Source organism: Physeter macrocephalus, chromosome 20 (assembly GCF_002837175.3).
Source record: "Physeter macrocephalus isolate SW-GA chromosome 20, ASM283717v5, whole genome shotgun sequence".
Taxonomy (NCBI): Eukaryota; Metazoa; Chordata; class Mammalia; order Artiodactyla; family Physeteridae; genus Physeter; species Physeter macrocephalus.
In genome coordinates this window covers 105,750,598-105,774,713 of record NC_041233.1, presented here as the reverse complement: position 1 = coordinate 105,774,713, position 24,116 = coordinate 105,750,598, and the positions used below count along the sequence as shown (strand labels likewise).

Here is a 24,116-nt window from a genome sequence, read left to right as displayed (position 1 = left end):
AGAGAAAGACTATGCCCGGGGAGAAGAAAATTACCAGAGCGTCCACCCTCCGCCAAAACCTTTGGGCAACAGAGGACTTCTACTTTTTTAGCACATGACTTTAGAGAAACCCCCAAAGCTTGAAAATACTAATTTTTTCATTAAAGTGCCAGGAAATGCAAACCAAGAGTTTTAAACAGCGGTTTTCACATTCTGTTAAAAGCTCTGTAAGAAGCAACTTTTGGAATCAGGATGAAACCTAATTATAGAAGTTCTTTGCCATAGCTGCTTCTATTTACAGCTTCAGAACCACAGAAGCAAATATTGTAGACTTTCCTAACACATCAGCATCTTCTTGTCCTTAGGTTTCTGACTTCTTTGAAGCTGCTCTTAAATCTTTCCATTGAAATCACATTGTGGTTGAATATTCCCAGTTCCAGGACAATTTCAGTTTATAGTTTGCAGTCCAAGTGAAGTATTCTTTCCTTAAAATACTGAATCTCAAGACACTTACAATCAAAGCAGACAAAAGAGCAAAGCCATTGTAGCCAGGGTGCATGCTATCCAGGCTGTTTCGTGTGCATGTAATCTTTTTGTGTTTGCTTGCTTCATCAGTAGCAACAAAACACAGAAGGAACATAGTCAAGAACATGAAATATCTGTTATGTTGTGATCTTTCCCACCACCAAATGCAGAGATAACATTTGGGATGATTTTTAAGAAAAAGAAAATTTTGAAAGTGAAAGTAACTGTCCAGAGCAAAAATTTCAAGATATTGCAAAGTCTAGCTGAATTGGATGTTTTTGTTCCAGTTTAAGAAGGCTCTGTAGCCAGTTTACCTGGTGGCAAGTGACTCAGTTGGCCTGGAGAGTCGACTGATTATGAAAGTCATTCTCTCCAGTGCCCAGCCCCACAGACACACCCAACTGATCCTGAATTAATCAGTACCCACCTACACCATGATTCCCAGTCTTGGCTGCACATTAGAATCACCTGGGGAGCTTTGAACACTCCCTATGCCAGGTAATTAAATCAGACCAATTAAATTACAATCTCTGGGGGGTGTGGTCCAGTCATGAGTGCCTTTTACAATGTCCCAGGTGATTACAGTGGGTAGCCAAGATTGTAAAACTCTGTCTAGAGAGCATCCAGCTGTGAGGCTCTGATTGCTTTGGCATTTCTATTTTTCATTTTACCCAGAAGGGGGTAATAGGTGTCTAGGGCTCCCAGAAAGTTTTCCATGTTTAAAAAATCCCTGAATTGGACAAACTTATAGAAAGTGAGCAAAACACAAAACATATGTCTACCAAAGATTTGTAATCTCATAAATCTCACTTTTGTAATTTTGCATTTTTCTAAAAGCAAATTATATTGATATAGAAATAATTATAAAGAATTTAATTCACAGTTCCTTTGGGATTGTGGGAGAAAAGATATTCTTTAAAAAATATTTTTAATTGAAGTATAGTTGATTTACAATGTTGTAAAGTTTCTGGTGTACAGCAAAGTGATTTAGTTACATATATATATTCTTTCTCATATTCTTTTTCATTATGGTTTACTACAGGATATTGAATATAGTGTCCTGTGCTATAAAGTAGGACCTTTTTTTTTAATCTATTTTGTATATAGTAGTTTGTATCTGCTAATCCCAAACTCCTAATTTATCCCCCCACCCTCTTTCCTGCTTGGTAACCATATGTTTGTTTTGTATGTCTGAGTCTATTTCTAGTTTGTAAATAAGTTCATTTGTATGATATTTTATATTGCACATATAAGTGATATCATATGATATCTGTCTTTTTCTTACTTCACTTAGTATGGTAATCTCTAGGTCCATCCATGTTGCTGCAAATGGCATTATTTCATTCTTTTTTATTGCTGAGTACTATTCCATTGTAGATATATATATATATAGATATAGATATAGATATAGATATATGTATGTATGTATATTACATCTTCTTTATCCATTCATCTGTTGATGGACATTTAGGTTGCTTCCATGTGTTGGCTATTGTAAATAGTGCTGCTATGAACATTGGGGTGCATGTATCTTTTCGAATTAGAGTTCTCTACGAAAATATGCCCAGGAGTGGGATTGCTGGATCATATGGCAACTTTTGGTTTTTTGAGGAACCTCCATACTGTTTTCCACAGTGGCTGCACCAAATTACATTCCCACCAACAGTGTAGGAGGGTTCCCGAGAAAACATATTCTTCAGCCATGGCTCACGGGCCCAGCCGCTCCGCGGCACGTGGGATCCTCCCGGACCGGGGCACGAACCCGTGTCCGCTGCATCGGCAGGCGGACTCTCAACCACTGCGCCACCAGGGAAGCCCGAGAAAACATATTCTTATATATTTCTAAGGTGAGTGAAAATGGTAAAACTTTAAAATTAACAGAAACTACTACTACTAAAGAAAATAGCTAATATTTAATGAATAACAATGAGCCAGGGATTGTTCTAAATACCCCATATATAATGACTCATTGGTCCTCACAGCAATCAAGTGAGGAAAATATTATGATTAACTCCATTTTCATCAAGGAGACTAAGGCACAGAGTCATCGAGTTATACATCTAATAAGGTGATGAAACAGGGATGCCCACATTGACAGTCTAGATCTAGAACCTGTATTCTTAGGAACTCATAGAAAGGCAGGGAAATTTTATACTCTGTGTCCAAGTCATAAATAGGACCCAATATATCAAAATTCTTCTTTCTGGAACTTGTCTTGAAAAATAACCATATAGGGAATTCCTGGCGGTCCAGTGGTTAGGACTTCGCACTCTCACTGCCAAGGGCCTGGGTTCGATCCCTGGTCGGAGAACTAAGATCCCACATGCTGCGCAGTGCAGCCAAAATAAATAAATAAATAGATACATACATACATAAAATATTCAAAAATAACCAGACATACGTATAACCATGTCCTCTAGGAATAAAATAAAATATTGGGACAAAAAGAGAAACAAGATGAAAATCCACTAATAGCAGGTTGGTTAAGTTAACCATATTATAGCCATATAATGGGATGATATGTTCCTGTTAAAAACCATGTTGTAGAACAGTTCTTCCCAACCCTTTCACATCATGACACATGGAGAAAATGACAGTATTTTTATAACATACTAGGGTAAACAGTAGAGTTGGCTTGAGGTGACTGGTTCTGGAAGCTGGTGGTACATGCCCACCTAGCCACTGCAAAAGACTAAGGGATCATTATCTTGGCATGTTTATAGCTCATCACCAAAGATGAGTTAGAAAGTTCTCACGTATAGGAATATATTTTGCCATAGGAAAATGTTCACTAGATTTTGCTAAGTGAAGAAAACACAAACTGTAAGGAATTATTACATGTCCCAGGCTAATAACTCCATCAGTATGTACTGGTACAGATGGCCATACAGCCATACCAGTTGTTAAACTGTCAAAGGACCTCTGTATCTGTTGGTAAATAGCCACTGCACCAAGACCTCTGCCACCACCACCACCATACACAGGGCTTCTCCCAAATATGGCAACTCTGGACCTCCTCAAGATAAAGTAACTATGATCTAAAGCCTGAGACAGGGATTTGGAAGGAGGGTTCAAGATCCTTATTCATTATAACCCAGCATTTGTTCTGACTGGTTGGTGAGCTATGCAGCTGTGCTGGTGATTCAGTGTTTTGAATATCACCTCTGTACATAAAAGCAATCTAGGTAGAGGAAAATCTTTCAAAGAATACATATTACAAGTGTTAATGTTTATTTTCTCCGCAGTCTTCTGGATTTTCCTCTCAATTCCTTGACCAGATATAAGTTTATAAATAGGAAAAGAAGATCAGTATGTAGATAATACTTTTAGAAGTAATCTTGTGATTATGGTTGAATCTGAGTCCTTCAATCCTGATATTTATTTACAAAAGTGTCTTTGGCCTTCAAAGCAATGGAAAGTTCCTAATTTGGCTACATGAAAGGTCCCACTGATTGGGACTAAGAGGATACTGGGTGTCACATCACCATGCTGACCTAAAGATAAGAGAGTCATTTCCCCAATTTCTAGATACCTCAAGACATGCTCATGTTCTCGTGGAACCTGGAGAAGGAGAGAGGCCTCCAGGAATAACTGAGATGGAGTTTCAAAGGCAAATTTATTTGGAATTAAAAACAATAAAGAACTATGGTCTAACTTCTGTTGCTGGGTTTGTGGACAAAAGTTTCACACAAGTATATCCCAAAGGGAATTCTCTCCACACATTCAAATCACAGGGCTCTTCCAACCTCTCCTGGGGCTGGTGCTGCAGTGAACTGGGCCACCATTATTTATGCCAAGAAGGCCACTGCTTCCTGAGCAGCGCAGTTCAGTGTGAGTGGCCCCCGGTCTGCAGCGATCTCCTCTGCCTGGCATGACGAAACACCACCTTCTCCTCGGTGTCTTCCATCTCCCCTGTTACAACTTTAGTGTAACAGTGTAAGGGGACCCTTTAGTATCATTATCAGCCCTTAACTCTTAAGTTGACACACAAAATATTTTCTGGCTTTTCCTGATCCTTTTAATAACATGTGCAAACATCTGTTCTAGTGTCTGGCTCACTAGACACCCCAAAATATTACCATACAGATTGTTATGCTCTTATCTTCTGGGAAATCTTATTTTCCCAGAAAATACTTCCGTGTGCTAAACTGGGAGATTCTATGTTCTTACAAGGTCCACTATGATCCAAACTGGCCAGTTATAATTCTTTTTCCTCTGGTCACAATTAATTGGTATATGAATGCATATGTGACCCAAACCAAGCCAATTAGAAATCCTTGCTGAGTTTTTTATTTGTTTGGGTTGTGTGTGTGTGTCTGTGTCTGTGTACTTTACTGAAACTAAAAGATCCATTCCCCTTTTAGCTTGGGAAGTTATAACACGTACAATTCAGGGGCTGTTAGTGGTCATAAGGCCAAGTCTCTGTCATAAGAAAAAGCTACTTTCATGTAAAAGAGACTGAAGCAGAGGCAGGAGGTGGTGGATGTCCTAGCCTAATTTTATCCCTTCCCTTCTTCTCATTTTTAATAAACATATTCTTTGGAGTCCGTGAACCAATGAAGTATTTCAATTTGCGTTTCTGGCATTTGGAACCTTAGGATTCTTGATTCCTCCCTTTTGTACTCCTCAGTTTTCTTCCTGTCCTAGGATAAAGTCCTAAAGAAATTAGACTCAGCAAAGAAAGTTGTTCTGAGAAGTGAGTTGCAGAAAATTCAGGGGTGGGGAGCTGCTGGGAAAGGTAGCCCAGGGCAGCTGAGGGATAAGACCATGGGAAGAAGAGGAGCCCTGAGAGAGGTATCACAAACAGAGAAAAGAGTCAGCCGGTCTCAGAATTCTGCCTGAGGCACTGCTGCTCTGCGGTGGGGAAAGTGAGTCCTGGTTTTTGTTTGCGGTGTTATTTAAAAGACCAGGAAAAGCTAGAAAAGTTTTCTGTGAACTTAGAGTTAAGGGCTGATAACCATACGAAAGGGTCCCCTTACACTGTTACACTGAAGTTGTAACAGGGGAGATGGAAGACACCGAGGAGAAGGTGGTGTTTTGTCATGCCAGGCAGAGGAGATCACTGCAGACCGGGGGCCACTCACACTGAACTGCGCTGCTCAGGAAGCAGTGGCCTTCTTGGCATAAATAATGGTTGCCTGGTTCACCGCAGCACCAGCCCCGGGAGAGGTTGGAAGAGCCCTGTGATTTGAATGTGTGGAGAGAATCCCCTTAGGGATGTACTTGTGTGAAACTTTTGTCCACAAATCCAGCAACAGAAGTTAGACCATAGTTCTTTATTGTTTTTAATTCCAAATAAATTTGCCTTTGAAACTCCATCTCAGTTATTCCTGGAGGCCTCTCTCCTTCTCCAGGTTCCACAAGAACATGAGCATGTCTTGAGGCATCTAGAAATTGGGGAAACGACTCTCTTATCTTTAGGTCAGCATGGTGATGTGACACCCAGTATCCTCTTAGTCCCAATCAGTGGGACCTTTCATGTAGCCAACTTAGGAACTTTCTTGATGCTCCAAGACACAGTCCGTAGAGTTCATCCTCCTCTGGAGGACATGCAGCCATTCTTCTGTGAAGGCTTTCCACCTCTCTGCAGGTACTCTTGGGGTGAGACAGAGGTCCCTCTTGCTTGGGGAATCCAGCGATTTTTATGCCTCTCTATAAGGGAATCTTCTCTCCTTCCTCTTAGCTGTTCAGACTACCTCCCACCCTACTTGCTGCCCTTAGCAAAGCACTCTAAAAGAGCTTGGGCTTTTGGAACCCAAATTCCAGGAAAGGAGTGATTTTAACCACCTTCTGTTTTCCATCTGGAGTTCAATCCTTCCCTGTGACAGGAGAGAACAGTGAGACCCACCTGGTTGTCACAGGGAAAGAAATATGCAAAGAGAACTAAAGTAAATTTCCATCTCAATAAATATCTCATACTTTCCATTGTGAGCTGCTTTTCAAAAACTTTGGGAAGAAAAACCGAGTGTGCCGTTACAGTCGCCTTACATCTCTAATCCCTTAAAGCCCAGAATTTCTTCCCTGCTCTGGTCAGACTGTCAGACTCTGCCTGAAGCTGAGCCTCACGGTTAACTGGTATGGTACTGACATTGCACTTTCTCTTTTTATTCAAATATTTGTTATTGTGCAAAGACAATATATATAGCATTTATGTAATAATGATATAGAAATTAAAATATTTTAGAGTCTGGTATTAGGTAATTAAAAAGATCTCCAAAATAATTTGTTTATTAAATCCTATACTTTGGGTTTCTGCTTTCTCGGTGAACATGTATCTTCATAATGATTCAGTTTCTCCTGTTTGTTTCAGGCAGGCAGAGTTATGTACAAGGACCTACGTTGTATAGGAGGCTTGGAGGAAGAGTGGACATCAGATGTATCCCAGGAGTTTAACTTAAAACCTGCCTTGGGGGAAAGGCTGGAAGAGTAAAACAGAAGTGAGCAGAAATGTTCTAGTTGGGTCTCCAAGGTGCATGCCTGAATAAATGGTGTGTGTGTGTGTGTGTGTGTGTGTGTGTGTTCACATACATTCATACCTATATAGAGAGAGTTATGTGCATAACACTATAAATGAGCCATAATTCCATAACCATACTCATTTTTGGACCTTCTCTAGGGTTATAAGTACACACACTTTCTCAATATTTACCTCTGAATGAGTGTACTGAATGAATGGTCTCCAAGGATATATTTGAACAAAGGAAGTGTCATCACAACACCTCACTAATTTGGAAGTTGTTTGTCAGACAACTGAATTATCTGTAACACAGCTAAGAGTGAAGAGCAAAACAAAACAGAAGTCTCAGGACACTTCAGCACTGGGCACTTTATTTATGAAAGCATCATTTTAGTCTGTTTGCCCTTATGTTACTTACAATTCAAGTCAGCCAGGTTTTTTGGTTTCTTTGATGAAAGGACTTAAATTTTGGAGCCAGAAGGACTGGGCTTGAATTCAAGTAAATTAACCCTTCTGAAGCTGACTGAGGCTCATTTTCTTCATCTGTAAAGCAGAAATAATGGCATTTAACCATAAAGTTATGTTATGAGAATTAAAGAACCTAACATATGAAAAGAATCTAATGAAACCTGATAGATACAAAGTATTCTTCAATCATGATTTCTTTTTTCTCCTCTTTTCCCAGCCCACAGCAGATGGAAAGCAGGAGAAGATTTTAAAGACGCACAGAACAACAGCAAGAAATGAGAGATCCTTCCTGACCGTAAGAGGCGTCAGATAGAAAAAGCAGCTCAAAAACACCATGATCCTTACTCACTTCTGAGGCCATCAGTGGGTCCCAGGAACCAGGAAAAGGTGAAATACTTAGCACATTTCTCAGAAGTTGGTGAGACAGGCCAGAGACTGTAGAGCTACTTCTCCCCAAAATAAAGAAGATAAAGAGAAAATGTTGGGGGTAACTAGTAGAACCTTGCTCAGGATAGAGGAAAGCCGAGGTGTAGCCGAGGTGTAGCCGAGGTGTTTGCATGACGAGAAATGGATGTACTTGAAGAGCTCAAATTAAACCCCTTCCATGTAGCAGAGGCAGTGATCCCTTTCAGGAGAGGGCCAGATAGTAAATATTTTCAACTTCGTGAACCCCGTAAAGTGTCAGTCACATAGTCTTCTTTGTGTGTGTGTGTGTGTGTGGTGTGTGTGTGTTTTGCCACACTTTAAAAATGTAAAAAACATCCTTAGCTCACATGATGTATAAAAAAAGCAAGCCACAGACCTAGCGTTGGCCCACAGACTATAGTCTGCTGACATTGAGCAATGACGTACTGTACAAGATTACAGTAAAGTGCCTTTTACAAAATTACATAAATTAATGGGTAAGGTGTGTATGTCTGCATTCAGATCATCCCACTAGAAACAAAACTACACTGTCATTTTAAATAAATGCATTCGTTGGGGATTATTCATATAAATTTGCCTCTACTTATAAACTGGATTTTTTAACCAGCCAAAGTGATGAATGTTGAAAGTAGGAGTCATATACACATCTGAGAAAAGAGTGAAAGCACATCACATAATAAGAGCCGGTATTTATTGTGAAGTTACTATGTGTCGGGCACTGAATATGTAGTTGCTCTGGACTGAACCGTGTCCTCCCAAAGTTCATATGTTGAAGCCCTAAACCCCTACTGTGACTGTATTTGGAGCAGGGCCACTAAGGAAGTAATTAAGGTTAAATGAGCTCATAAGAATGGAGCCCTAGTTCAGTAAGACTGGTGTCCTTCTAAGAAGAGGAAGTCACCCCAGGAGTGCATGTACACAGAGAAGAGGTCGCAGCAAGAAGGCTGCTGTCTGCAAGCCAGGAAGAAAGTCCTCCCCGGAAACCAGCTGTGCCAGCATGTTGATCTTGGCCTTCCAGCCTGCAGAACTGTGAGAAAATAAGCGTCTGTTGTTTAAGCTACTGGGCTGCAGTATTTTGTTGGGGCAACCTAAGCAGACTACTACAGCACTATTTAAGTTAAATCCTAAGGTATCCTTTAAGGAAGGCGTTCTTACTATCCTTACAGAGAAAATCTGGAGGCAGAGAAAGGTTAAGTAACATGCCCGAACTTGTCTACTTAGTCAGTGGCAGAGATGGTATTTGAACCCAAGCAACATAATCCAGGGCTTGTATTCTTTCAACCAAGTGTCTTTCAACCAAGGTAAGCAGGTGACATTGATGCTTTTCTCTGCTCAATATTAAGGATGGCTTCCCACTTAATGAAACAAAACCCATAGGAATTACTGACTAATGTAGAACAGTGGTGCTTACTTTAGCACATGACCACCTGAGGGCTTCTCTATATCTTCATCATACAAATTTCACTGCTTCCAAAAGGAGCAAAACAAAGCAGAGATCAAATAGCCTATTGCTCGGCTGGGCGGTTGTTGGAATCTGCCCAAGGGAAGAAGTATGAAGCAGATTTTATTTCTCTCCTTATGCCTTATATAATATATACGCACTGATAATGTACACCATGGCCACTTCAGTATAGATATTTTTATATAAACCATTTTTTTGCAAAATGTGATGTGTACTAAAGATTAATTTTCCAAAATAAACTGGTCTTCCAGAATTTTATAAACGTGAAGGGGATGAAGCAGAGCCCCCCACGCGAGCCCGCCTTGATCTCGGCGGTCCTTTCTCGTCCTCCCTCTCTCTCCTCTGTTGCTCCTGACCTCTGAACTTAGAATCCAGCTTTGGCTCATCCTCCACAGTGTTGCACTAGAGAAATGCTCCGACTTCGAGATTAATCCTGAACTGAATTAAATTATAACTGATTACTCAGTTGAACATGGTTGCAGTGATGGGAAAACCGTGGCTAACATGGGCAGGAATTATCATTAAAGCGTCCCCATGCTGTCAACTCTTGTGCTTACTTGGTCTGCAGTTTCATAATCAAAAATGTAACCTACATGGTCTCGAATGGACTCATCTGAATATTCTGAATGAAAAATGCCAAACCAGAATGCCTCAGGAGAGTGAGCAAAAACTCCACACAACAAACTGGCCCTCTTTGGACCAGTGATAGATAAAATGACATTCATTTCATTGAGTCCCCAAGAGCTTGTAATTTTAGTCATATAGAAATGGCTTTCTGAAATGTCTAAGCAGGCATTTTTTAAATTACTTTTCTATAAAACATTCACTGAATACTGATGATAAGTATTCAGTTGGATTATTGTGGAAACAAAGCCTGAAATGTAAATATTAGACTTCATCATTTATTAGAAAAGGAGAACATTTTTGAGAAACCTTAATTACATAAGCCTGACTGACTAACCCAGTACAAAAGTAATTAACTTTATCATTTTTTTCTTCCATTCTTACCTTACAGGATTGATATTCAAAAATGTTAAATCTGTGACGGTTGTCCTTTGTTTGATGCTGAAAAGAAATGGAGCTGTGTGACTGTTGTGTATGTGTGTAGAGTTAAGCGTAGCTTGTGTTATTGATAGTATCGACAATAAGAGCCAATATTTTTTCATTCAACTGCCAATCCTTAAGAAGCACCAAAAATGTGTTGAGCTACTTAGCTAGCTACTTATGATATACCAGTAAATAAAGCAAGGAACTCTGCCCTTGGGGAGCTTACTTTCTACAGGTGGGAAATAAAAAATGAGCAATGAGCTTGACAAATAAGTAAATCCTATTGTATAAGAAGTTTTGGAGGAAGATTCTAGACAATTGAAAATGGCCCACGGCAGGGCTTGGTGTTTTGAGAAAAAAATAAAGTGGCTGGTCTGATGCTGGAGTGCTATGAACAGGGGGAAATGGCAGGAAATGAAGTAGAAGATGAGACTGAAAAGGTGGCAGGACAGATCAGGTAGCACGTTGTAGGATGAGTTACGGCATGGGATTTGATTTGATTTGATTTATAGTGTGATGGGAGGAAGCTATTAAAGGGTGCTCAGTGACAGGTGATGTAATATAACTCACATTTTAACTGGATCACTCTGACTCCTTTGTGAGGAAGGCCTTAAAGGGTCAGTGGAGTGAAAAGGAGCTCATGTAGGCAGCTTTGCTGGGGTCCAGGGGACTGGAGGGGCAGTGGTGGAGATGTGGTCAATTTTGAATATAGTTTGGAGAGAAGCCAACAGGATTTTCTAATATGTGAGGAGTAAAAGGAAGAAATATTACTCAGCCATTAAATAAAAAAGAATCTTGCCATTTGCCTCAATAGGACGGACCTAGAGGGTCGTGGTGATCATTTTGTAATACACAGAAATATTGAATCGCTATGTAGTAACCCGAACCTAACATAATATTGTAGGCCAATTAATAAATAAACTAAAAACAAAAGGAAAAAGTATGAATTTATCTGTAATAAAAATCACCTTCCCTTTGGCATCGGGAAGGGGCAAGGAGAAGAGAAATGTAGTAATCCTCCTCATCCCTGTTAATTATGACCGCAAGCCCAGGGAACTACACATCCACAGAAAAATGTGGGCAGCACTTCAGTATTATGCGATTTTCAGGGACAGCCTTGTCTTTTTGAATTCATAAAGAAAGAGACCAAAAAGGCAGGGTGAGTGGTAGCGTTCAGTTTTGCCTTTTTCAAGGATAATAAAGTTTTAGATGCTTGACCAAAACAATGTGTTGGTGGATGTGGGCCTGGAGCCTATATTCAGGCTACAAGCCCATCTTCTTTTAACACTGACGCTATCCTAAAAGTATATTAACTTGAACACATGACACCTTTGGAGAATGGAAAACAGATTTTTGTGTTTGGCCTAGTAGGGGAGTGACACAAATGAAACAAGAAAGACCAGTTGGAAATTTTGCAACTATAAGACATGCAGTTTTAATGCCATAAATGCTAGGTCACCAGAGGGTTTTAAACAGGAGAACAGCATAGAGAGATCTGTTCTAGAACAATCCCTCTACTGAGATAACAGATTATATATCTATACCCATGCTTTTCTTTCTAAACTTTCTTGTAAGTGACCTCCTGTCTACTAGATGATGAGCGATAGCCAACTGCCTGCCAGAGGAGACTTTGGGTTGGTATACCAGAAATGCAAAGAGGCAAAAAAGTAAAATTTGGTGTTTCTTTTTCTCCAAAATCGTTTTTTGAAGTTCACCAACCCTCCCATCAATACTTCTGAAAGACAAAACAAGTTCCTTTGCAAAGGATGTATTTTATGGAAAGAAGATAAGAATCTTGAGAATCAACAGCAGGACCTTATTAAAGGAAGGACTAAAGGTTATTTTAAAACTTTAAACTGGAAAAGGAGCAGGAGTGCACGGTAAGAGTCGCTCCCTCTGAGCTGAGGTGTCCTAGGAGAGGAGGCTTGGACGGATTGGCATTTTGGAGGAGGGCAGGGCCAGAGAGGGTGCCCGACTGTGGGAATGCGGTGGCTGTAGAGGTGATTGTTTGGGTGCCTGATCACCAAACAGGGGTGATTGTTGGGGTGGGGAAGCCGGGTGGGTGGTTGGCCGCATGCAGACCAGTGGAGCTGAGCAGAGAATCAAGCACAGCTGTCTCCAGTTCCATTAAGCGAAGACAAAGCCTAAGAACATGAACGCCAGGTACTGAGCAGCACAGCTCGCCCGTGCTGAGGAGCCGCGCTGCCTATTCTCATTGCTCTTAGGAAGGCCATCCACTGACATGGCGGTTACCTGGATCTTCCTGTCGGTGGATCACTGGAGCCGAAATTTGCCACTTGCACTGCGCTACCTGGACTGTTCCTTTCAGTAGGTTAAAATACTCATAGGCCCTTGGGTACAGAGTATGGAATCCTTGAGGAATTAGTGCTGATGAGCAAGGGAACACTCCCCTTCAACCCCAGCACCTAAACTACGGGCCAGTCAGGACAGTGGTGTTAACTCAGCACCACTCCCTTCCACAGCCTCTGTGCTCCCTTTTGACTGCAGGGTTGAAGAGGAGGAAGACTGAAAAGAAGGCAGTTATGGGGAGTCTGGTTAAGAGGTAATGAAGGCTTGAACTGAGGCACAGGAACACAGGAGAGGCCACATTTTCAGAAAAACATGTTTCAGGTTTGCAGTTTACCAATTGCAGGAATTTTCCCTTGAAGATTTTAAAACCTAGGCTGCTTTCCCCTACTACCCATTGCAATATGAAATAGCTTTTACATTGGCATGGGAATTTAAAAAAGAAAATTAGTCTAAGCAAAACATAATTAGAAAGATAAACATACTTCCTTCTTAAGCATATGATATATGCAAAAGCCTAATAGAAAATATTTTGCAGTCTTTGCTCTTCAGTATTATCTGTGTCACAGCTACCCATTCCCATCCCTCCCTCTGAGACCCATTAGAGCAGATAATTATGAGTTGACTGGATACAGGGAAGAGTCAAATTAAGCAGTGATATAACCAGCAAGAGCTATGCGAATTCTTTCCCTCCCACTCAGCAGATGGTTCTCTGATAGGCTCTTTTGCAAGCTCCTGGTTGGACACGATTTGGAAATGCAGTCAATTTATTGCTGTGAAACTAGGCAACTGCGCAGCCTAGGAAGAGATCACCAATAGCCTCCTCCTCTCTTCCTTTCTTCTTTCCCTCCAACCTTCTGTCCTGGAAGTCTGGCACTGCATTAAGATGCTTAGCATTCTGATTCAAGGTTTAATTTCTGAAATCTTCCAAATGGCTCACTGCTGGCACTAATGGAAAATCTCATATTGTATGGAGGATCTGTAAGGCTTCACTACAGAACATCAGCATACTATTTCTGATCACCTGACAGCATTCTGGTTGCATTCACAATAATTGCCGTATGTAAAACATCGTTCTCTCTCCACCTGTGTAAGTATGCAAAAACTTCTCTAAGACATTTTCTTTTCTAGTGTAAAAGTTGGAGAAAGCATGAGTAAAATTCCCAGGTATATATCTAAGCTTTCCATAATGAGTTAGTTTTTTTAAAAAAATAATAATTTTAAGCATATTTAAGCCAATTTAAATTATATTTCCCCCCAAGCACATTTGTATACTAAGCTATTCTGTAGTCCGTCAAGAAAAGTAACACAGCCTACATTTAAAATTATTTTCCCGGGGTTTTCCCTGGTGGCGCAGTGATTGGGGGTCCGCCTGCCGATGCAGGGGACACGGGTTCGTGCCCCGGTCTGGGAAGATCCCACATGCCGCGGAGCGGCTGGGCCAGTGAGCCGTGGCCGCTGAGCCTGCGCGTCCGGAGCCTGTGCTCCTCAACGGGAGAGGCCACGGCAGTGAGAGGCCCGCGTACCGCAAAAAAAAAAAAAAAAAAAAAAAAATTATTTTCTAGTGTTGGGAATGAATACATGTCAGTCCCACCCTTATTCTGTGCCAGATCCTGCTTGTTGCAAAGCTTCCATTTGTAAGTTTGTTGGTTGAGAAAAGGGGGGCTATTGCTGAAGACTTGAGAATAGAGAATTTCACTTATGTTAGCATAATATTTTGTCACAATTTTTTGTCCAGTTAAACCTAATAACTTCATCAGCAGTGCAACATATATGGTTTTTATCCACTTAGTAAAAAATATAGTGAAGCATTTGAAACAACCTGAATGCTTAATAAAATGACAACCTGTTAAAATAAATTATGACACTTCAGCTTAGCAGCATATTATGCAATTATTACGTGAAAATTATAATTATAAAATTATAAAGTTCTACAGAGACATAAAAATGCTATAATGTTGGAAAAGGAAGCAGAATAAAAAATTATATCATTCTGTAATTACAAATATGAAAAAATTATGGAAACATACATAGAAAAAGAGGAACTTGCTTATTCATTAAGATGGCAGAATGGTTATTAAATTTCTTCTTTAAAATATGTCCATTTATGGGTCTCCTGATACGAGGCATTGTGGAGTGTATGACATCACTTAGGTCCGTACACCTGCTAGCAATGCATAAACTGACTCTAATCATGAGGAAGCATCAGACACACCCAAAATGAGGGACAGCATACAAAATAACTGACTTATACTCTTCAAAAATATCAAAGCCATGAAAGAAAGAATGAAGCCCCATTCTAGATTACAGAGACTAAAGGGACATTAAAAATTAAAAGCAATATGTGATCCTAGACCAGAAAAAAGAATTGTGACAGACTCTACTAGGACTGGTATGCATTTGCTAACTTGAAACAAAACTCATTTCTTAACAGAAATGATTGAAATTTTAGCCCACACCCACTTATAACAAAACATTTATGTAGAAAATAATTCAATTACTTATCAGATATTTTATTGTAAAAATTCAGTGTTTAAATATAACATGTAAATGTTGGTGATGTAACAGTAAAGCTTTAAATTTCAGTAAGTATTCTTTACGTTATTTTAAACATTTAAATTTTATTCTAACATTTTATTATATTTTTTCTTTTGCCTTTCTGATTTTTTATAATCAAAATTTCTTGAAATGAAATAAGTTGCTCTATGTTGCTGTATATTTGTCAGAAAGTTTAATAATCTTTGTTGTCCCTGTCGATATTCCAGGAAAAGATAGAATAGTAGTAGTCTCACAACGGCAAATATTTGGTCAGATTATTGCCTTTTCTTGGCTCAGTGATACTAAATTTGTAACATATTGAACTTCCAATGGCAACAAGTGATGTTATTCCTTCTGAACAAAATAACCAGAATAAACATTTTCATATTACCTGATGAGAACAATCCAGTTGCAGTTTGGCTAAAAAAAAGAACAGCAACAACAACAAGAAAAAAAACAAAGGAAACCCACTCATGTTATTATTATTACAATGTTACATGAAGGCTAAAAAGACTCATTGTACTGTAACTCTTTTCCTGGATTGAAATTTCCTGTATAAACTGGGCTTGGGATCCAATTTATTCATATAAATTATTCTTTATTTTGCCTTATAGTCAATAATGTAGCTGCCATTTCCATTTTGTATATGACAACTGAGTCTGTTTTAATTACCCTAAAAGCAAATCTAATGGGTTAGAATTAGATTTTTAACAAACATGTCACTTTGCTCTGGTGGATGTATTTTCAGTTCAATGGTAACAAAGAAAAATCCTACCCTAGTACCTTACTTAAAAAATTATTTAATGTTTTGTTTTGTTCTTTTGGATTAGCTGTAATTGCAGAAAAGTCTTCATAGCCCAGAATGGCAATTGTTACAGCTGTGATTGATTTGACAGGTTTAAAACTGCACCCTCTTCTCATTCAGATCATCTTGAGACCAACAACTCAGATTTGCTGTTCAGAGTTAAGAGTTTGCCATGGTATAGAGTGAAGATAATTTGATCGCCACAGGAATTCAGCCTCTGATTGGGGCCTTGCTGTGTTCTAATCAACGAAACTAATGAACTATATACACTGTAAGTTTATCTACTAGGAAGCCTTGGATTTTTCCCAGAGCCAGTGGTAATCAAGTTTGCCTTGCCATTGCTCATACTTGATCACTAAAAAATCATGTCTATTCATGCCCGTATTAAAAAAAAAAAAATCATTGATTCCATGTATATGCCTGTCACTTGCTTACTAAATACAAACGAACCCCACAGAGTTATATCACATCAACCTCCTTTAACACATAGTGTAAAGTACAAAACTTTCCCTGGAATCCTTCCTCTTTTCTGTGACATTTTTTTACATCTAAATTTGCATTTGTTCAGCGTGGCATGAAGAAATTTATTACAACTAATATTTATGCATAATTCCGTATTTTAAAACATAAAAATTATTATTAGTTTTCTTACTTGAGAGTATTTGACTATTTTACTTAACAACTCTTTATTAAGAAGCTGTTTTGTGCCAGGCACCGTGTCAAATACTAGAAGATAGCAAATGTGGAAATGGACAAAGGGGAAGATTGCAGAGAAAAGGTGAATAACTTCATACTCAACGTATACCTTATATTGATTTATCTTGTTGATAGAGTTATAGATGTGGTAAATTTGACCTATAACCATGAGATGACAACAAATAAATATATACATACACTTCTTGGTTTTTTTAGTTAGCACTTAAAAATAAAGTATTGAAGCTTTTCCTTCTCTCTTGGTTCACAGAGCCCACTCTATGAGATGGATTGAAACTCGAAGAAGGTACCAAGTAAGTACCAACTGTACCAAGTACCAAGTACCAACTGTACCAAGGTACCAACTGTAAGTACTATAAGAAAGTCTAGATCATGGACTTACTTGTACATTTTTCCAGAGGACTAGAGTTAGAAAGGATAGGAAATTGTGGGCTGAATGAGGCTATAAATAGAAGGTGGAGTAGATTTCAAAGTAGAAATTAAGGTTTTTGCATTAAGATCTTGAAAGAGACTGTTATAGAAAAAGCAGACAAAGTCCTTGCTCTTGTAGATTTCACATTTGAGGTTTAATATTACAATCTGTCTTTGCCATGAGACAGGGAGTGGTTTTGCAAATTGTTAGATATTCAGTAATACATTGGAAAATAATATAAAGCTTTTGCAAAACAAAAGGGTGACTATTGTAAAAGATGCAGTATTTCATGTAGTCAATAAAAGTGATATGAAAGAACTGCTCAGATCACAACAAACCCAATGACAAATGAAAGTCTATCCATCTAGACCAGCTAATAACTGAAGAAAAGGAAAGGAAACAAAGTTGATGAATAATAGGTAAGTAAAATAGAATGACTTAACCATCAAATAATTTAAAAAGATCATGGGAAAAATTGATGAAAACTAAGAATTCTTTTAAAGAATAATAAATGAAGTAGGAAGTCCTATACCTCTATAACATAATATTATGAGAAAAAATAAAAGCCCAATTCATCTACTAACATTTGATTAATTTTATTCTTAGAACTAACATGTTATAATCTTATTTTTTTTAAAAGTAAAATTAACTTATTTTATAATTTACAACTTTCTGACTTTTACTGAGAAAGTCTCGGTAAAGCCTTTCCCCAGCCCACTCCCCAGTATTTACTGTTACATCAGTCTCTGATATATGAATTGATTTTAAGTGGCTTTTGTCAAATACCAATGATCAAGAGCCTTCTTTATCTATGTGTGAACAGCCTTCTCTGCCTCCCAATTTTGAAGTCCACCTAAGACAAAGTTAATTTCACTTTCATTTTGGATAAGCAATTTGCACAGTTGCCTACATTTTCTATTATCATATTCATTTCACTGGATCATAACAATATCCTTTGTGTTTAGCATTCTCTAGGCTAAAAAAAGTAAACAATGAAAATTCCTCAAACTTTAGTCTCCTCCATTTATCACATCTATGTATTATCATATGTGTATTTTCTATCATTGCCTAAGAAATTAACACAGACTTAGCAACTTAAGACAACATACATTTATTATCTCACAGTTTCTATGGGTCAGAGTCTGGGCACGGCTTGTCTGAATCCTTTGTTCAGACTTTCAAGGTGTTGACTGGGCTCATCTGGAGGCTTAATTAAGGAAGAATCTGTTTCCAAGCTCATTCAGATTGCCGGCAGAATTCGTCTTCTTGAGGGTGAATGACTGACTCACATTCCCTGGCTTTTCACTGGCTGTCAGTTGGAGGCTGCCCTCAGGTCCTAGATGCTGCCTACAATTCCTTGTTATGTGGGCTTCTCCAACATAGCCACTTACTTAATCAGGCCCACAATCTACAATGACAGAGTCTTACATAATACAATATAATCATGAAAGTGATATCCATCACCTTTGTCATATTTTATTGGTTAGAAGTCACAGGTCCTACCCACACTCAATGAGAGGCATTCCATGAAGGTATAAATACCAGTAGGTGAAAATCTTTAGGGTCATGTTTGTAGCTGACTGGTACCATCTCCCACTATGATAAAAATATGTGACTCTGGAAATTAAAGTCCAGTGTTTCATTAAATGAATTAGTCCCTATTTATATCATTTTTGGATAATCAAAACAATTATATAAATTTACTAAAAACAAAAAAGTATCTTATTTAGAATTTTAACATTTTTAGTATTGTACTTAACTTTTAAACTTGTCCAATTTAAATTTCTTGAAGACTTTGGATGTGTTTAGAGATGATCTAAAACTGCAAAATATCACTTTTTCCTTCAAATAAACCTAAACCAAAGGGAATACAGGTAAACATTTTATAGAAATCATTGAAATGAAGTATTTCAATTTCTTAGCTGCTGATAATATCTTTCAAAAATAAAACTTGGGCTTCCCTGGTGGCGCAGTGGTTGGGAGTCCGCCTGCCGATGCAGGGGACACGGGTTCGTGCCCCGGTCCGGGAAGATCCCACATGCCGCGGGGCGGCTGGGCCCGTGAGCCATGGCCAGTGAGCCTGCGCGTCCGGAGCCTGTGCTCCGCAACGGGAGAGGCCACAACAGTGAGAGGCCCGCGTACCGAAAAAACAAACAAACAAACAAACTTAAGTTTGTGGACTTGATTAAATTTATTTTAAAGTAGCAAGTAAATAGTGTATGCAGCCACAAAGATGAAGAAATGGTTAGTTAATAAATTAGCCAGGAATTAAACTTGATGAAGAGTATTCTGATTTATATATTTATTAATTTTCTTAGATCAAAGCAAGAACACTAATTAGTAGGGAATATTGAAAGAGTTTGCTTTATTTTCTTTATTAATAGTATATATAAAATTTTACACGTTATTATAACTTACATATAAATTCTCTATAGATATTAGGAATAGGAATCTGAAGAATAGAGATGCAGATTCCCTGTTTTCAAGGGCAAAACATTTCAGGCAATAGTTGAACAATTTATTGCAAAGAAGTCCCTCTTTCGGATTGTGGGAATATAGTTCTGTCCTCTGAACATAGCTCCTATTTTATCTTATCTATACATTCTTGATACTATGTTGCATTGTTCCAATTGTGAACAATATTAGATAAAAGATGGCAATGGAATAATACTATCAAGATGTTGAAGGAAAGCAACTTTCAACCTAAAATTTTATATGCAGCTCAAATTGTCATTTGAATGTGAGATGAAATAAAGATAATTATATAAATAATATAAAGTTGGACAGAAGTTTAGGAAACAGATCCCCATTTGAAAAAAGTCTTGTAGGAATATTCTTTAGCTAAAGAAAAAAGAAGTTCCTGAAAAAGAAATGAAATAAGTTCAAGAAAGAATTTATCAAATCTTATTTAGTAAATCTAAATAAGTAATTACAGTTGACCCGTGAACAACACGGGTTTGAACGTCCAGGTCCCCTATTACGAGGATTTTTTTAATAGTAAGCACTACAGTACTACACAGTCCACAGTTGGTTGAATCCATGGATTCAGAACAAAGTATAAGGAGGAACCACATATACAGTGGGCCGACTGTAAGTCATATGTGTATCTTCAATTGCACAGAGGGTTGACTCCATCGACCCCCATGTTGTTCAAGGGTCAATTTAACTTAAATAAAGGCTTTGGGACTAAAACTCCAAAGGATATTGGAAGAGGAAGAGGAACAAGGAAGATCAGGAATGATAAGGTTGTTATCAGTGGGAATATACAATATTGAGAAGCTTTAGGAATTTATTGGGTAAATGTAGGCCTAAATTCAAATAATCACCAGAATAGTAAAAATAGAAAATAAACTTTTAAATCAGTAGAAGAAATTTCAATATATCAGATAGACACTAGGACAGAAGAAAAAGTAAAAATAAAGCAAAACTCTGTGTGTGTTTGTGCATATACATTTTTGTGTGTGTTGAAAAAAATTGTCTTAATAGAATGGTGCCTAGAATAAATATAAATGAGTTTAATTTAACATCAAATAATAGTGCTTTCACGTTAGATTTTAAAATCACTAGCATAAGATCCCACTAGGTATTTAAAAAATTTCTCTCAGAAAAATATGAGATTAAAAACAAGGTTATAGTATTTTAAAATACGGTTTAAATTTTTTCTACATATATATGTATATACATACACAATATACATACAGAGGGATATATAGAGAGAATTTATTGCGAACAAACACAAACACACATAGAATAAAAGAGCACAGGTGAATACTCCTAAAATTGAGTATGTACTAGGCCAAAATAGAGCCTCCATAAAAAAAACAACTTTATATACATTATTATATTTTCTCACTATAGTGAATTGAAATTAGATATAATTTACAAAATAATAGATTTTAGCAAAATAGTAGGATATATATGCATTAAAGTTCTTGAAACCTTCATTTTCAAGCACTTTCTCACTACTTCTCCTCCCACAAGTAAAACTAGGCCCAGAATGTTCTATAAGTAAGCTTTACCAAAAATTCAAGAAATAGATGATCTGTACCTTACATGAGTTGTTTCAGAAAATATAAAAGGACAGAAAACTACCCGATTCGTTTCATGAGACCAGTATCATATTTTTTAAAATTCAGCTCTGCAGAAAAAAAAGTTATGTTAATTTCATTTCTAAAGAAGTTGCAAATATCCTAAATACAACTGTAGGTAATTAAATCCAATAGAATAGTAAAAAATGAATTCAATGAGATCAAGCCTGATTTTTTTTTAAGTGTAAGGATTTTCATAATAAAAAACCCTATAAAGTAAAATGCCATAAAATGAATTCAGGAGAAAAAATCCATGATTATTATAGTATTTATTTAACAACATTATTAAAGCATTCACACTGCACCAGACACTGGTCTAGGCTTGGTCCCTTTTTTAAAAGGTATTTTTAGGGGCTTCCCTGGTGGCTCAGTGGTTGGGGGTGCACCTGCCGATGCAGGGGACACGGGTTTGCGCGTCCGGAGCCTGTGCTCCGCAGCGGGAGAGGCCACAGCGGTGAGAGGCCCGCGTACCGCACAAAAAAAAAAGGGACCAAGAGATAAGAATGGAAGTGAAGAGATAAAAACTATTACTAGAAGGTGCTCTAGTCACTTACATAGAAAAGCTTCACAGAAAATAATTCATGTTAATAAGAATTCAGCAGATTTCCAAGAATTAAATCAACCTAAAAATCCATAGCACCTCTTTACATCAGCAATAACAAATTAGCACATAATACAAAATTAAACACCATTTATGTGAATATCTTGAGTTTAACTTATCAGAGAATGCGTAAGACCTTCATACTCATGCATGCACACACACGCTTTAAAAACTCTATTAAAGAACTTTAAAGAAGATCAAAATAAGTGGAAAGAAACACCACTTTGTTGTCAATTCTCTCCGAATTAATGTAGACATGGATTATTCAATATTCCTAATAAAAATTCTAGCAAGATTTTACCAGGGAATTTGAAAAGCTGATTCTAAAAAATATATTGAAGATCAAAGGCTCACAATTAGGTAAAGCAATTCAGAAAAAAGAAACCCAAACTATTGTATTAAGATGTTACAAAGCTATATTAATTAAAAGAGTATGGCATTAGCATGAAAAAGATAAATAGAGCAATTGAATTGAGAATAGATTGTTCAGCAAATCCTTTTAAATATGAGAATGTGGTATATGTAGAGCTGGCATGAAAAATCAGTGGTAAAGGATAGAGTATTTGTTAAATCACATTAGAAAAATTGACTATGTAGAGAAAAATGACTTTGAGCCCACCTCACAGCATATTACAAAATAAACTCCAAATGAGAAAAATTTGAAGAGCAAGTCTATAATTTTAGTGAGAGACATGCCTTCTTCTTTATCAGTTTTTGTAAAAAGAGTTCTAAAAATGTCATCAACCAACTAGTTTCCAAAGTATCCAAGCTCTGAATTGCAGCCCTGTGTTTTTCTAGCTCTTCTTGATATGTTTACATCTATGAGGAGGATAGAATTTCAAAGAGAGGTTGTCCAACTCTATAAAAATAGAGAGAATTGGTTTAGAAGAGGCCATTAGATTTGGTATCCAGGAACTCCTCTGAAACTTTAGAGAAAGGAATTTCACTAGCCAGCTGGGGACACAATCTTAAAAACACCCAAAGCATTTTGGACTTTCTATAGGAGGACTCAGCTTGACTAAATATCTGGCAACAAACAAGCATTACTTACCAAGACATTGAGAAATACAGAACTGTTATGTTTATTTTTGTTTTATTTAGAGATGCAGACAAGCTCCTGTAGCCAAAGCAAAACTTGGAACCATTCTGGATTTTGGTCTCCAAGCTTAGGTTTATTCTTTTGTTTTATAAAAGATTCAACAGTACTTTTGACCATCAGTGGTTTTCCCCAATGTCCTAACTAATATTATCTCCCTTCACAAAATAGGCTCTCACAGCCAGGGTGTGGTAAATAATCCCTGAAAACACAATATTCATTGCCACTCCTGCCTCCTGAATTACTGTATTGCCATGTTTTAAACATTCTGGAACAAAGGCTCTACAAACCAGCTTCCCTGGTGGTGCAGTGGTTAAGAATCCACCTGCCAATGCGGGGGACACGGGTTCGAGCCCTGGTCCAGGAAGATCCCACATGCCAAGGAGCAACTAAGCCCATGCACCGCAACTACTGAGCTTGAGCTCCAGAGCCCATGAGCCACAACTGCTGAAGCCTGCACGCCTACAGCCCGTGCTCAGCAACAAGAGAAGCCACCGTGATGAGAAGCCCACTCACTGCAACTAGAGAAAGCCCACGCGCAGCAACGAAGACCCAACACAGCCAAAAATAAAATAAAAATAAATAAATTTATTTTAAAAAAGAGGTTTATAAAGCCATTATTATTATCATCATCATTATCATTATTTTGCCAAGGGCGTGGATTGTATTCTTTTCTCTCCACATGATTCATTCTTAATGGTAAGAGCTTTATTTTAGCAAGTATTTTTGAGGTCTTTGGAATTTAGGAGTAAATACACAAAATAATCCATCCAACGTTCCAAATCATGGGTTGGAGAGTAGGAATTATTGTGTATGTGTGTCACCCTATAGAGAAACCTGTAGGTAATCTACATAAGGAAAATAGAGTTTATCTCTAGCAAAAGAGGATTTCCTCACAGCCTGACTGCTTCAGGGAGCAGTCCTCCTGGAGGAAAGAACTGGAGGGCAGAAGCTCAGGTTTCCACTTAACATGTGAAAAATAAATTTGTAGTAGAGTTTTCAGAAGGCAAAATGGACTCTCTTTCGAGTAGTGAGTCCCATGCGACTAGAGGTATTTAAGCAGGGGATGAGTAGTTGTAAGAGAGAAAAAAAAAAACAAAAAACCATAAAAGCTTTCAGAGGGCCCAACTGCCTTTCCATTGCTGAGAGTCTCTATTTCTGAAAATTCATTTGGGGGCTACATTCATTTGT

General features: G+C 37.9%; 1 long non-coding RNA gene across 1 annotated transcript in view; it reads left to right on the top strand.

The window, feature by feature from the left end:
- Positions 1-23,484, top strand: part of LOC102991663 (uncharacterized) — a 69,517-nt gene extending 46,033 nt beyond the window's left edge. The window contains exons 12-19 of the long non-coding RNA XR_008616090.1: positions 2,140-2,351; positions 6,815-6,941; positions 7,647-7,816; positions 12,075-13,761; positions 16,135-16,285; positions 16,709-16,792; positions 16,979-17,021; positions 22,931-23,484. This is a non-coding gene — a long non-coding RNA (uncharacterized lncRNA). The remainder of the gene's footprint in view (positions 1-2,139; positions 2,352-6,814; positions 6,942-7,646; positions 7,817-12,074; positions 13,762-16,134; positions 16,286-16,708; positions 16,793-16,978; positions 17,022-22,930) is intronic.
- The last annotated feature ends 632 nt before the right edge of the window (positions 23,485-24,116 follow it).